The sequence below is a fragment of the Ictidomys tridecemlineatus genome, chromosome 6, assembly GCF_052094955.1.
Source record: "Ictidomys tridecemlineatus isolate mIctTri1 chromosome 6, mIctTri1.hap1, whole genome shotgun sequence".
NCBI lineage: Eukaryota > Metazoa > Chordata > Mammalia > Rodentia > Sciuridae > Ictidomys > Ictidomys tridecemlineatus.
Window position 1 is genome coordinate 29283385 of NC_135482.1, and position 13848 is coordinate 29297232.

General features: G+C 36.7%; 1 long non-coding RNA gene across 3 annotated transcripts in view; it reads left to right on the forward strand.

Annotated features, from left to right (window-relative positions):
• The first annotated feature begins 4167 nt into the window (after positions 1-4167).
• The window catches only part of LOC144378584 (uncharacterized), a 37495-nt gene continuing 27814 nt past the window's right edge, over positions 4168-13848 (forward strand). For 2 of the 3 annotated variants that reach the window (XR_013440412.1, XR_013440411.1), the window contains exons 1-2: positions 4168-4433; positions 13168-13345. This is a non-coding gene — a long non-coding RNA (uncharacterized LOC144378584). The remainder of the gene's footprint in view (positions 4434-13167; positions 13346-13848) is intronic. The other variant, XR_013440413.1, reaches the window with a different exon arrangement.

Consider the following 13848-nt stretch of genomic DNA (forward strand, 5'->3'; position numbering starts at 1 on the left):
AGACAGGATTACTCACATTTTCAAACCCTTTTCTCTAACAGACCATGATGCTGCTCAGAAATGAAAGAAATTCCCAAAGGCCAGAAGGGTGTCCTAAATGCTCCTGTGGTGAAGACATTGATTGTACAGGTTCAATCAAAAGGAGTGATATCTTATTGAGGTTTTTGCTGCAGAGTGGTGATAACACTATTAAGTTATTTTTTTCATAGGAAGCAAACCAGAATAATTCAAGGGGCCATAGCATGCCTGGCTTAAATTCAGAAGTATCTAAGACTTGTACAAAAAAATGAGTCAATGCCTGATTCTCACATAAATGTGGCATGTTCAATAAACCTGATCTTTGCCGTGAATAGAAACCTGGTGTCATCATTTCCATCTGTACCACATAATAAGGGAAGGAAAGTACAAAGTCTTTCACAAGTGGATATTCCTATTATATTATCTGCCTGAGATATAGATGACTCCAAGTAGCTATAATCATAGATCAACTTGATTGGTATTTGCCCTTCAAAAATGAATAATATATCCTTTAGTTGCCATAGAAATACATTTTTTTAAAATTTGTTTTAATTAGTTATATATGACAGCAGACTGCACTTTGACATATCATACAAAAATGGAGTATAATTTCTCATTCTTCTGGTTGTATGTAGAATCACAGCAGTCATGTAGTCATATATTCACATAGGGTAATAATGTCTGATTCATTGTACTATCCTTCCTACTGCCTTACCCCTCCCCTTCCTTCACTCCCTTCTACCTAATCCAAAGTACCTCTATTCATCCTTAGCCAACCCCCTCCCAGTGTGAATTATGATCTGCATAACAGAGAAAACATTTGGCCTTTGATGTTTGGGGATTGGCTTATTTTGCTTAGCATGATATTTACCAGTTTTATCCATTTGCTGGCAAATTCCTATTTCATTCTTCTTTAAGGCTGAGTAATATTCGATTGTGTATATATACCACGTTTTATTTATCCACTCATCTGTTGAATGGCACCTAGGCCAGTTCCATAGTTTAGCTATTGTTTATTGAGCTGGGATAAACATTGAAGTAGCTGCATAACTGTAGTATGCTGATTTTAAGTCCTTTGGATATAAACCAAGGAGTGTGATAACTCATTCAAATGGTGGTTCCATTTCCAAATTTTCTGAGGAATCTCCATCCTGCTTTCCACATTGGTTCCACCAATATGCAGTCCCCACCAGCAATGTATGAATGTGCCTTTTCCCCACTCCTCGCCAACATTTTTTGTTGCTTGTATTCTTGCTGATTGCCATTCTTACTGGAATGAGATGAAATCTTAGAATAGTTTTGATTTTTCAAAAGAGGTAACCATCCTCTAAAATGACCAAACCATTCAATTCAATCCTTTGTTCAGTGATATTTATTAAATAAATAGTGCTTAAAGTTATCATGCATAACTTTAAGCAGTCCATAAGAATTTCTTAAATGTTGTGTTTGGAATAAATGTCAAACTGGGTTCATGGTTATTAAACTTTGGGAAAATCATAGAATCCTCTATGGTTTAAGAAAACCAGTGGGTTACTTTTTAGAGCAATGCATATATTCGTTAAGTTGCCCCCAACCCCAAAAAGCAGCAGCAACAACAATATATCCAAGTCTAATCTTCAGTGCCTGTGAATGTGACCTTATTTGGGAATAAAATCTTTGCACATGTAGTGAAGTGAAGGATTTTGAGATGCTGTCATCGTGGATATAAGATGAGTCTTAAATACAATGCTGAGTGTCCACACAAGCAACAGTGAAGGGAGAGATATGAAGAAGAGAACCTAGAAGTGATAGAGGCAGAGATTGGAAGTGTGCTGCTACAAGCCAAGAGACACCAAGGATTCTGAGAAGCCTTCAGAAACTAGGAGAGAGCCTTGAAGAGACCAATTCTGCCCAAACCTTGATTTCAGACTCCTGGCATCCAGCATTCTGAAATAATATGTTTCTGTTGCTTTTAGCTGAACTGTGTGGTAACGTGTTATGGCAACCCCAGGAAACCAACACAACACTGATGCATTCAGTATTTCACATAATATTTCAAAACCTATGCATTAACTCCCCAAGGGTCTATGAAGCCTAGGTCAATGTTCAGATGAGAAAATAACCTGGAGATTATGGCTGTAAGAGTGAAGGGATATAGGGAAATTTTCAGCCATCCTTTGCAACTGTCGTTTGTGGCAAACATCAACCAGCACTACTTAGTCTCAGAGGAGATTAGTGATGAGAGCTGTGATGCCTCTCCTTAGGTGAATGGAAAACTGAACAAATTCTGTGGTTTCACAGTAGGTAGACATATAATTTATCATCCGAAATAGGGCATTTCTGAGAGTTAAAGAAGAACAGTATTAATAATTATGCAAGAACAACAGGCTTACATGTACTGGGCTATCCCAGGAAAATGAAGACTTGAGTTTACTCCATATATAGGAAAAAGTCAAGGTTGAAAGATGGGATACAGAAAAAAAAAAAAACATCATAAATTGGGCCAAAACAAGAAAGAAATTTGAAAACCATAATCCAATCCCTTATTGTATCTGTTTTAGTAGACACAGGCAATTACTTGGCAGAGAATTTTAGAGGAAAATAATTTTGTTAAAGGAAACCTCTAAAGTCATCTCCTACTCTAAGTTTCAAAGTTCTGAGTCGATTCCAAATGTGAATTTAACCATCTCTAAAACATAGTCCTGGAATTACTGACATTGAAAAATTACTGACATTGAACTCCTTGAAGACCTGATTATAAATTCTGGCTCATTTATGTTTTAGTTGTAAGGTCTTAGCAAATACATTCAACTTGATTGCACACAGTGATTATCTAGTTCACAGGGTGACTGAGAGGTTTAAATATCAAAATATATGTAAAAATTAAGCATAGCATTTAACACATAATAGATGAGCAATAAATAAAATTTTCTTCTTGCCTAATGAAGCTAAGATAGATGGCTGTCTCAACACAAGGGTTGGCATTAACTTGACCATATATCATCTGTTGTTTATATGGTCAAGTTAATGTCAACCCTTGTGTTCTTGAGAAATTATTATACATTGATTTTTTTAAATGCATTGAGAGTAGGAAATGCTGTTTTTCACATGCACTTGAAAGGAAAGAGATAAGAAAGAAAGGAAGGAAGCAAATAAGAAGGAAGGGGCAAATGTATGAATGAATCAGGAATAAAAGAAAGGAGGAAGGAAGGAGGAATAGAAAGAAAAAACAAAAGGAAAATTTCATAGCAATCCTTGTGTTACAATGAGAACAAACTTTCCCATGAAGGTTTTAACTGGCATCAAATGGGTAAAATGTGATTCAGAGTAGATTGTATAACCAATGCCCTTCAAAAACCCTGTGGCAATGCCTGTAATGATCTGAATGGATTAGTATGCGAGCGCCTCAGATACTATGTAATGATTTGTCCTACGACAGAAATAAGACATAAATGCCTTGGGTATGGCTCATTCCGGCAAGCTGGAATGTGCTTTTAACAACTTACATCTCTATCAACAAGTCTTCAGTGCACCGACTGCTTTTAAGGGTTCTAATCCAAACAATAGTTAGGGGGCATAGATAATAACATTTGTCCTAGTTTCAGGGTTCTCTTGAGGATCACATGGGATAATAGAGTGAAAAAGTCTTAAAACTTTAATTGCTATAGAGTGGAAAATTCTATTAATAATGAGAGTCAATAATGACAACAATTCTAGTGGAAAAAGTCAGGTCTCCTTGTCAGCAAGGACATGAAGTGTAGATGATAACCCACAGGCCTATGCAGAATCCAGCTTGGTCCTAGAAATGTAGGGCACCTGGAGAATGCATGGACTAACTTTGAAGAATACTCTACAGTGGTAAATCAAGAGCCCCCTGTCTACCAATTTGAAAAAGACAAAAGATCTGGAATTTGGAACATGTAAAATATAAAGCCTCCAAAGTGGATCATTTTCAAGAAGCAGCAGTTGGGCATTGGTAACCTGGACCAGGCAAGCTAATGACTGAAAGGAAGCTTGGGTGAAGATTACCCAAGTACCCAGGGCACCACAGCACCCTTCCTGCTTTACCAACTGAAGCTGATCTTTTTCTGTGAATCATTCCCATGGACTATGCCCTCAGGAGAGGATAATTTATTGGACCGCTAAATTGTGCTATTCCTATATATTTTCTCTCACCTCGTTTCTAGCAGGCAGTCAGTTGAGGTACTATTTGGAGATTTTAGTGTTAAGACTCAGTATGGCCAAAAGTAGGTGTCATGCCCTGAAACTTCACAGCATCCCAAACAGAAGAGCCCTTAAAGGAGTGTGGCATATTTAGAAAGACAGAATCCCAGGTATAAGGGTTCTCAGCTTCTCCAAAGACAAAAACCTCCATGGTGAGTAGCAGAGTGCCCAACCTGAGGAGACCATGAACTTGGAAAATGAATGTCATCATGGTAAGTGGTATGAGCCCAGTATTCTATAACCACAGGAGTCACCACAACTTTATGCTGTGTAAGATCTAAAGACTTTCCCAGAACAGAGGGAAGAGCATTAGGGATAACTCAGATCTACTTTATTGTCATTTGAATAAGGTAGAGGATTTGGAGTTTGAATTCAATTGGTTTAAAGAAAAATTTTCCATGTGACATTTTTGTTGTTCTTGTTTTTGGTACCAGGGATTGAACTCAGGGGCACTTGACCACTTAACCACCTCCCAGCTCTATTTTGTATTTTATTTAGAGATACATCCTCACTGAGTTGCTTAGTGCCTTGCTTTCGTTGAGGCTGACTTTGAACTTGTTATCGTCCTGACTCAGCCTCCCCAGCCATTGGGATTACAGGTGTGTACCACCACACCTGGCTTCCGTGTGTTAATTTTTGCCTGATATATTTGTATATATCAAAGTTGTGTCTCCCTATATATTATTTCTGACTTTAAAAGTCATGACTGTGTTTGGGTATCTCATTCAATCTTCGTCCCTCCTGAAGTGTGATCCATTTAAACATTCTTCTTACCCTTCCCTTTACTCCTTCTTTTAACATATGTGTCTCAGTGTGGCTGATTCCAGAATAGAGCTAGATGTCCAAGCAGTCTGTCAAAGTCAGCCCTTAATTGCTGTGACCAAAATAGAAGTATCAGTTCATAGTCAGCCAACTCCATTGCTCTGGAATCAGGATGAGGCAGAACATCATAGTGGGAGGATGTGGCTGAGGAAAGATGCTCAGCTGATGGCTTCCAAGGAGCAGAGGGCGAAAGAGGAACCAGGGACAAAATATAATCCCCAAGGGCACACTCACAGTGGCCTAAAATGCTTGAATTCCTATTTAAATATATTTTTATAAAAAAAATTTAATTGTCTTAAGTACTCAGCTCATAATCCTCCCTCAAATCTCCCTTGATTCCCCAACACCAAATCAGGAGATACCTATTGTAATTCCAAAAGACCCCTCTGCCCACTCTTATCACGACATTATTGTATGCAAATGACTATTGCTTCTCAGCTTCTGTGACTCCCATAGAATGTGTGCTTCCTAATGGAAGGGAAGTAGTTCTGAAGAGTAACATCTCCAAATAGAGTCTCAACACAATAAAATCTTATCTCATGAAAGAACATGACACTGTGAATGGAGCCTCTGGCTTAAAATGGCAACCCAACACTTCCAAGAGGATGTTGATTCATGTATTAAAGTTATAAAATAGTGAGACTCTTCACCAAATGGATCTAGACAGGAATTCCTGTCATGAATAACTCTCATTTTGGGGGGTAATGACACATATCTTCTTCCCTAACTTGAGTCAGGGAGAGTTAGACTCGAGAAAGAAAAACCCATCAAGGTCAGTTCTTAAAAGCATACCAAATTCAGTAGATGTTCCAAGAAAAAGATGAAGGAGGAAAAGGAGGAGGAGAAATGCACAATATTATTTTCGAAAGTTTGATTTTGAGTTTCTTTAGAATTCAAATCAAAATTAAAAATTGGACTCCAAAGTGTTTAATAAAGTTATCACTTTGGCTGTCATGTCACCAAATATAACTCATCTAACAACTTAAAACATTGAATTCCAGGTTTTTAATAAAAACACAGTGCAAGAAAAGCACTCAAATTCTGGAAATTAAATTTAAAAATCAAAATTGAATGATTTCATAAACCATAGTCATTTTTTGGTTCTTTATTCTATTGACTTTTTGCCTTTTCCCTAGTATGAATACCTTTAAGATTTTTTTTTTCCCTTTGGGCATTCACATTTATATGGATAATCTTTTTCGACACTAGTGAACTATAAAAGGAAACCTTAGGCTCTTCAGCAACTGATTCTCACACCCCCTTTGCTGCTATTGTTAAAATTGTTCATTTTCACAGCATTATATAAAAAAGAATGTGATCCAGGATGAAACCTAGCTTACAAAGTCACAACTTACAAGTGAATTATAAACAGTCTGGAAGAATTTATTCATCCGTTTATAACATGCAATTCTATGAATCAAATATAGACGTGGTAATTTTAGATGCCTTTTGCAGTTGCATCACCAACAAATGGTTTGTTTAAAAATATAGTTGTAATTTAAAAAGCACATGTGCTACCATAATATTTTAACACCCCTTTCCTTGTGAGCTGAAGAGGAACAAAAAAAGATGCTCTTTTTATCCACCCCACCCCACTCCCTAAAAAAAATACATCCTGTTTTCAACCACCTAGCTTTGTGATCCTTAAACTTTTTGCCTAGGTCAGTAGTTTTACAACCTATTTTATGGCACTCGGAACCACTTTTTATATTATGTTTTCTGCAGAACCATAACCCATACAACAGAGGAAAACAGAGTTGCTCAGCTTGGGGCGGAGAATTCGAAACCCTGGGAGTGGGGTCCCTCCATCCTCACCCTCCACCCTCTGAAGAGCATGAACTCAGGGCCCAATTGCTTCAGGGAAGACCCAGTTTACACCAGTTATTCCAGAGAAAGTATTGACAGGTCCCTCTTCCACTCAGACTGTGAGGTCACCAGGTCTATGAGGAGCTGCCATAGAAATGAAGAGATCGTGGTACATGGATAGGACCGAGGTCAGGAAGGGTGCTGGAAGTCAGGTTGCAGACTTCTCTCCTCTTGCATTGTCTCCTTCCCTCATGCCTCACTGCAGGCAGCCCCAATGCATGCAGGCTTGGGTTCATTCTGGATGATTTGGGCTGTTTAACAGGTAAAACAGAACAAAATCTGTGCAAAACAAACATCCATCACCTTCCCTGCCAACTTCCACTCCTCCTGCCTTCAATGCTTCTGCTAATTCTAGCAACTCCCTAGACATTGAAGCCAAAACCTAGTTAATTTCTACTTCTCTTTCTTCTTAAGCTCAAATCTACTTCGTTGTCAACCTTCAATCAATTCTATCCCCCAAGTGTCTCTCCAATGTGCCTTTTACCTCCATTGTGATTTATTTCTCAAGGGAAGGCCCATGTGTACTCCCAGCCTGGCCCTCTCCTATTTTAACCTCTTCCTATCTTAACCTTCTCCTCACCATTTCCCTCAGTTTGAAGCAACTCTGAATGTCATTAGAACCCCATTCCTCTCTCACTCATACAACCTTCCAGCTTCAGTTTATACATATTTGCATGTTTTGTTTCCTCTATTAGTTTATCAGTTTCTTGAGTGCCAGAATTATGATTCACCTTGGTGTATTTTATAACACCTGGCACTTGGAGTTCTATGCATGTTTGTCAAATGGATAAATAATTGGATGGATGAACCGATAAAGTACCAAGATACTCTTTAAATATATTCATTGCTTCAACCTTTACAAACTTACCTGAATTATGATATGCTATTCACTATCTTCCACATTCCAAAAAGGAACACTTACCAAACCTGTCCCGTACATAAGGCACCTTGTATAATCCTGTTCACAGTGACCTACATACAGAGAGTTCCCTTTACCTTCTGCTACTTCTATATGCCCTCCAGGTTTCGAAAATTCAACTCAAAATTAAGTTTCTCCTCACCCGTAGTCTAATTAGCTAGCCCCACTGAGAAACAATGTTATTCTATAACATTTAACCAATCCCTATTCCCTGGCATCATCAATGTTTTCATCCTACAAATAACACAAAGAGCAGGTAAAACTAATTCATAATTGTCTGTATGGTGCAGTTCTCTGGGGCCTTTCTCACAGCTCATAGTTTTTTTAGTATTTACTATGTATCAGACTTGACCTATAACAACCCATTAATTTTCACAACAGCCTCCATAAAACTTAAAAGTCCCTTTTAAAACTTAGGAAACTGAGGCTAGAGAGAAAAGGCAGTAGCAGAACTGGGCTTCAGACGCACGTTGCATGATATCAGCTTACATGCTTGCAGCTTCTACAGTGTTTCTGCTTCTTGGAGTGTGATAAAAAGCCTTGAAGTTAGGCAAGCTGGAGTTCAAAGTCTATCACTGCTGCTCCTTGGCTCTGAGACCTGAAACAAGATATGTGACTGAAAATTCCATTTTCTTATCTCTAATATTCTAGGGAAAATTCTAGGACTGTGAGAATTCAATGGGTTATGGTATATTTCATCAAAAGCACAAAGTAAATCAAAATGGGAATCTATTTAAAGGAAGATGACTTAAACAGAACGCAGAGGCCAATTGTTGAATTGTCTTCACTGTTGCCCTGTGGTCCCCAGGTGATATGGTGATATGGTGACTGACACCCTGGGCTCTGGAGTCTGTTGTCTAGGTCTAAATCCCAGATTTACAAACTACAAGCTGTGTGAAGTTGACCATATTTCCTAACCTCTTTAAGCGTCTATTTGTTCAACTGTCAAATGAGAATAATAATAGCCTCTAAATCATAAGAGTATTGTAAAAATTCTGTTAAAACCACAAACGGTGCCTAGGGCATAGCAAGTTCTTGTTCCTAACTAAGACATTAATACCTCAGCCCAAATTGCTAAAATCGTTCCTGAGTGGTCTTCTGCATTTAAGAACTTTCTCTTATACTCCCTCACAACACCGCAGGGATCCTTGTGGTAAGCAAAATTCCAGATAATCCCCATGGCTTTAGTCTCCCAGAGTGACTGCCGTGTTTGTTACCTTATATGGCAAAAGGGATTTTGCAGATGTAATCTAGAGAGATTATCCAAAATGGGCCTTATCTAATTCTGTAAGCCTTTTAAAGAACTTAGTTTTCTCAGACTAGTGGGAGAATAGGAAAGTCTGGAAAATCTGAAGCATGAGACTCAATGCATTGGTGATGTCCTCAATGTTAGAGGAAGCTATTAGCATAAGAATACAGGTGGCCTCTAGGAGTAGAAAGTAAGCTAGATGACAGCCAGCAAGAAAACTGTACCTCAGTCCTACAGCTGCAAGGAGCTGACTTCTGTCAACCTCCTGAGTTTGGAAACAGATTCTTCCCTAAGCCTCTGAGCAAGAGCCCAGCAGGACTAACAGTCTATCTTCAGCCTTGTGTGATTCTGAGCAGAGAACCCAATTATCCTGTGCTGAACTTCTGTTTTACAAAGCTGTGAGATAATAAACGGGTGTTGTTTTAAACTACTAAATTATTTCTATTATTATTCAGAAATAGGAAATGAATACCACCATTTGACTAAATGGTGGGTTGCATTACAATTTAACCTGCTTCGCAGGACCTTCCAAAGTCTTATTCTAATCTAAACTTTCTCACTGTATTCCACTTTTACTAATTGCATATATGTAGTAATCACTCTCTCGTAAAAAGGGAAAATTAACCAGCTTTCCATTGTGCCTTTCATTTTCCAACCTCTTGCTCTGAATAATTGTTCTCAATTGTCAATAGGTACCTCCTCCCTACTGTCCAGTTCCAAATCCTTGTACAAGAGAGAAAAATCCTTGTGTTTCAAATCCTTGTACAAGAGAGAAAAACAGAGTCCATGGCTGCTTAAGATAATATAATATCTTCCTTTTCAGATCCCTTACCAAATTTCCTGATTCTTGCTGATGTGAATTTTGGGGGACGAAGTTATTGGTGATCATTCTGATAAGAATATAACAACAATAGCAATAATATCAGAAATAGCACAACTATTTTTTTAAATACCTAGAATGTCCAAGATCTGTGTTAAATACTTGGTATCTTTTTGTTCCCTTCCATCAATCCTATTAGACAGCTTTAAGTAATCCCAGATAATAGATTCAGAAAAATTCACACCACTATGATAATCAGAGTCAAATTGTGTTGGATATCTAATTTTTGCAAAGCACTACAATATAAATACTTTGAGGAAAATTAAAAATTCATGTGACCTATGTCATTTAGGAGCTGAATTTCGTGGAAGAGACCAGTTTGGGCATAATTGAGATCTACAAAACATGGCTGGGGAACTGGTGTGAATAAGATAAATCCTTTTGCAACTCCCTGCTGTGTTGGGGAACATTTCAAATCCATATATTCAATTTAGTGTTAGGAGATTAGTGTCAGCACAATGGAACGTTGACTTATTAGGGGCTATGATGGTACTGAAATTTGAAAACCCTTTAAATCACTATAAATCATTTGATTTTGGAATGTAAAGAAGGAGGTATAATTGCCTGAAGGGCAAATGTAATATCTTTTTAAGGGGAAGTCTCATAAAACAATTATCTCTTGGTGGCTGTCTGGCCAGAAAGGTCAGGCTCGGGTAACATTTGTTAATGATTATCTGAGTGTAGAATTGTTTTGGAATGTGTTCTAAAGCTAATTTTCAAAGCAAGGGTAAAATATGAGATTCACTAAGAACACGATTATTTGAAAATAATAGGGAAAAAGAGAATAAATTAGATGGAAAATAATTCTACAAGTAGCTGAAGTTCTTCTTACCCCCATAATACTGATTTTATTTTCTGATTATCTGGATTTTTTTTTCCTTCAATGAATCCACTTTTTTCTTGGCATTGACACAGGAATCATTAAACAGTAGTATATTTAATTTATATTTCATATGAATTTACCTGACAAAATTAACTAAAAAGATAGCACAGAAATGAAAAGTGAAATTCACAGTATGGTGACTTTATTTGGTATTGTATTATCATGTCATTTTCAAACATTTTTTTTCAGCTGTATAAAGGGGGAATGATGAAAATAAGACATTGAGAATGTAGACACGATTAATGCATTTCATACTAAAATCTGCATTCTTCAATGGTTATTGACTCTGGATCATTTCTTAATATCTTTATTCTGGCAACATATAACAGAAAGATCTTAGATGCCACACAAGTAAATATTAATATATGACTTACTTATGGAAACTTATGAAGATTTTTAAATGGAAATGACACTGCATATTCCCCATTTTAATTTCACACTAACACCATCCAAATCTTTTTAATAATCTAAACACAACTTCTAGACTGGGAGGGACTGCCATTCATTTTTTGATTCAATTCCAAAGTTCCTTTCAGAGTAATAAAACCATTTTCTAAGGAAGCAGGAGATGACCTTGTTTTATTATTTAAGCAGTTTGGTCTCTTTGATTTTTTACAAACTCAGGGAGTAGTCCTCAAGGACATTTTTTTTTTTTTTTATTCACAAGGGTTTTTAGAGGAAAGATGATGTCACCGTGGAGGTTGTCCAGCATGATGCTATGCTAAATGTTAGAAGGAGAGTCCCAGAGAGAGACCTCTTCCAAGATACACCTAGATTTAGGTCTAGATCCACATCTAGTCTTTCTTAGGAAAAGACCACTTTGGAAATAACTAGAAGGGACACAAAAATTTAAAATCAATTACAGGTATTTTTCAGTGTAAGCAATACCAAAATAATAAAGCAGAATCAACTCAGAAAGAGATAAAATTGGGTGTTATTACATTATACTTTTACTTTAATTTTGCATTACATTTTCCTCTGGTAAAGATAAGTAACATACATGAAGTATCTTAAAGTTATATTGAAATTAAATAGCAAATATATTAGGAACGTTCCTGTAATACACATATAATTTCTCTACCTTGTCCCCAGTTGATGGATTGCAATACTTTAGCCAAATTACTTCTCTAAATTTCAAGAATGTAAATGCTACAGGTAAACTGAAAACATAAAATTGATCACAAAAGACTTTTGCCACATAATTCTTTAAAAATCTCAATGTAAACCTGGTCTGCATTCTACACAATGAAACCACATTATTGGGTCAGGTGTCCATGTTAATGACTTAAGCTCTGCCAAATCCTGTTTCTCATTATTATTATTTTTTTAAATAATTCACTAAATAGCCCTCAGTCTGTCCACTTCTTTTCTAACCTACTATCAGACCCTGACTATGTTTCTCACCTACAGGATTCTCCATTTGTCTCCCTGAACAGGTTTGCTCACCTCAGTGTACCTTATAACCTGACCATGGAACTTTCCCCAGGCCAAGCCCTTGTTGATCTCTTCAACGCTCAGCCTGGTACACAAGACCTTAGACTTCTCTGGAAAACTTTGATCCTTCTTTTATGATGTCGTTATGTACACCCCAAGCTATCTCCTCCAGAAAAAAACCTTCATTCTAGTTCTTGCTCTAAGGGCTTAACAGCTGTGCTGTTTTAGGCCTAAAACTCAAGGCTTCCTCTTTGTTTTTCATGACCCTCAACACCAGCTGATAGTTTATATGTATGTATAAAATGTAAAATACAAAAATATTGTAAGGCTTGAACAAATGTTAAAATTACCAATGTTTCATGCAGTTATTTCTATTTAAAAATCTAAGATATCTTAAAAATTATGCTGAGCAGCAGTCTCTAACTAAAGGGGCTTTTTAAAATTGTTTTTAAAATTTTTAAAATTCAGAGTTATATTTCTTTCAAGCTCTATTTCTTCCGTAAAATAAAAGCAGGGAAAGAAAAGTCAATCTGAATTTGAAAAGGTCTTTATTTTTCCGAAGTGTTTTAAGGTGGATCCTCAATTATGTCATGTGGAGAAGAATTTCATTCTAGATGGCTAACAGAAGAACTTTTGTCTATAGAACTGACAAAATGTGCCTGAAAAATGTTCAGCAATTTTGAAAATAAATGTCAGGAAGTCGGCTCCACATTTCTCTTGCCGCAGGCTACCATTATTTGGCCATATAACCCTGGTTAGCAGTAGCCCTATATATTAACCCCATCAGCCATGTAAACAAAGTGGGGCAAGAGTCCTTGCTAATTGACTTAGAATTCGTCAATGTCAGACACAAAAAACTTGCTTTGTTTTCTCCCTAAATGTTACATTTGCAGATTGGCAATTTATGACAGATTTATGTCTATAATCTTCAACAACAGCATGCACAAAAGTAACTCCGTTTTTCAATCAGTAACTATGGTCTGTTAAATATGACAGAGACAGAAGAGAATTCAGGCTTGCCAAAGGACAGATGAAGCCAGCATTCACAAAGCCTTCAGGATCACAACATTGGTAATATTAGCACTTTTAAATTTTCTATTGCTTATATTGTTTCTTCATTTTGTGACATTCTAATGTATTAGTAATAATTTGAGGGTAGCCACAGATGTTCAAGAATATATCAGCTTAGATTTATTTGTATTTTTCTAATTCATATCTTGCGGTCCCACAAGGAGAAAATAAAACACACCCCTAGATGAAATAGTCAATGGCTATATAATTTACACTTAAAATCCCATCCTCAGTGCAGATTATTTAATATAATTTGTCGAATTTTTAAAGGTATTCTAGAAGTCCTGTGAGGATAGATTCAATGCATATAGAAAAAATGAAAAAAGTAACAAATGTGAGGAACATTCTTTACTTTCTCGCCTGTGTTGTTCTCTGATATTACTTGTGCAGCTAAATCAAAACTCTACCTTCAAGTTAGTGACTTCAAGATTTCTCTGTAAAGAAGATTATTATGGCTTATATAGAATAGTGAAAAAATAAAACTCACTTTAGTGTCACTGAAG